We start from the raw sequence: 2,485 nt of genomic DNA, 5'->3' as shown, positions 1-2,485 counted from the left end.
CAAGTCAGTAGGGTAGGCTTGGTTAAAGTCTGTCATCTGTGAATGTTTGAGTTGCAAGGGTGATTGCCTAGACCTTATACTTCGCTTACGGCCTCCGTGCCTCCGACCCCACTTGGAATTGGGTCGGAGGCACGGAGGCCGTAAGCGAAGTATAGGGCATAGACTACACGTGAATGCAACGATTTGTGTTCTGTTTTTCTCTGAAACGTGTGAGTGGTTTGAACGCGATGCGTGGGAGTGTACGATATTTAGGGGAGTTCCACCCGGAGTCCGCAGAAACTAACTCACTACCGCGCAGACTAAAAGGTAACGCATTCGATCGCTACGAAAACCTGACCAGGCAGCCAAATTTTAAATAGGTTTGTATAAAGTAGAAGAGACACAAGAGAAACTGTTGCAAATGATTTATTTTTTTAATGCACCGACTTGAACCAAGTCTGTTTACAAATATTTACAAGGTGAAACCTCGGATTTTCATCGTAAATTTTAAATAGCATTTTCTACCCCCACCCCCTAAATCGTCTCTTTCTGTCGAGCGCTAGCGAATACCACCCGAACAAAGTCTTTCAGCGTTCATTTACTGTATTTTCTGCCGTAGTGTACGCCAAATTACTTGAATTGCCCCTGAAACACCTAATTCTGTTTATTTGCAATTAAAAATACATATATCAATTTCACAGTATCTGGTAGACTTGCTCCAAGTCTAAGCTTATGGGCATATACTGTAAGTCTCAAAACATATAAAAAATTGAAGGACTAACAATCAGCAGACCGTCGCGCTAATGGAAGGCCGCTGCGTAGTTCGTGGGGTGAACGCCTTGGCCCACAGTAACTCAGCTGCCGAGAATAGCCAGGCGACTGGGGGCCAGTCTAAGTATTGGGTAATAATTGTTTTCGTTGGCTATTACGCAAGAATGATGTTGGTGACTGTGAGGGCCGGAGACATGAAACGTGCATATCATGTTGAATGAAAAACACGTAGAAGATACTCCATAATGACTACAACGGTTAGTAATGATAGTTAATGTCTACAACAGTTCTGTTTCACCAAACTCTTCAAAGCTGTGGATTTATCTCTCTTACCTTGGTCATTTGAAATGACACGGTGTCCTTTCCGTTCTGCTTGTCCTGTAGTGAAAGTACACGTGGGCAGGAATATGAGACGACGACGTTCACTGAGCTACGCACGTAAACAATACACGTAGAAAGAGCGCAAGGAATTCAGGAATTTACGTGCATGTACTCAATTTACATGTTAAGCTTCAATTAGCCAATCATCGAATTTCTCCTCAAATAATTGACCAATCACTGTAGGCGCCTTTGCCATGTCCGCAAACAATGCTGTTTTACGGCAAATGATATCAGGTGTCATGTTTAGGTCCTAATATTCGGATTGTGACATTGCATGACAATCAGTTCAAATAAAGTTCAATACAGGGTCTGAATTCAGTTTTCAAAGATTGTGTTGATAGAGGTGGTCGCGTTGTATGCTTTTAGGCCTGAGAGAACGTTATTCCAGTATGTATATATACATGTAATAACAAACCAAGCCGGCACAAACATTGTAGGTTTGTATGGCTGTTTAACCGCCGTTTGCAGGATCACAGCCAAAGGTGAGAACGAGTTGATCAACACAACGAACCTCCCGGACAGGAACTTTGTAACGCACACCTGATAAGGTAACAAAAGATGGTCACACTTGACGATGGCTATGTTGTTAAAGGGGAAGTTCACCAAGGATGATTTTTACATATGTGGTAGCTCTGTGGTCATTTACCCAGGAAAAAGTATTTTCACCATTTATAACTCGCAGGATTTTTTATAAAAAACGATAAAAAGTACAGGAAGTTGCCCATGTAATTTGAATCATGGGAAAAAAGCTCCAAACTTGGAGCTTGCATAATGTGATATGGAAGGGACCATCTTCGGATGGGTATGGCCCCCACATTGTCCACTCACAGTAACACAGTAGTAAACAGCAATACAAAATCTGACAGTGGAAAGTTTATTACAAGTGATTCATTGTTTATGCAAGGATACTCAGTATAAACAAAAATAATGTAAATACGCACAGCCTGGTTTAAGCATGGGTGAGTGGACAATGCCATACCCATGGGAAAATGGTCCCTTCCATATCACATTATGCAAGCTCCAAGCTTGGCGCTTTTTCCCATGATTCAAATTACATGGGCAACTTCCTGTACTATTTCTATCGTTTTTTGTAAAAAATCTTGCAAGTTATAAATGGCGAAAATAGCTTTTCCGGGGTAAGTGACCACAAAGCTAGCACATATGTAAAAATCATCCTTGGTGAACTTCCCCTTTAACACCTTGTCATGATTGACATGTTTAATGGATGCGCGGCACGCGTCACAGAATGATGGTATATTATACGCGTGCCGACAAAGGGAAAAACGACACAACGATGAATATACTCGTGAATGGATAAAATTCTGTGGCAAGCCACGGTCCCTCCAAGCAAATA

This window comes from Ptychodera flava, chromosome 15 (assembly GCF_041260155.1).
Source record: "Ptychodera flava strain L36383 chromosome 15, AS_Pfla_20210202, whole genome shotgun sequence".
Classification (NCBI taxonomy): domain Eukaryota; kingdom Metazoa; phylum Hemichordata; class Enteropneusta; family Ptychoderidae; genus Ptychodera; species Ptychodera flava.
This window is presented reverse-complemented; position numbering follows the sequence as displayed.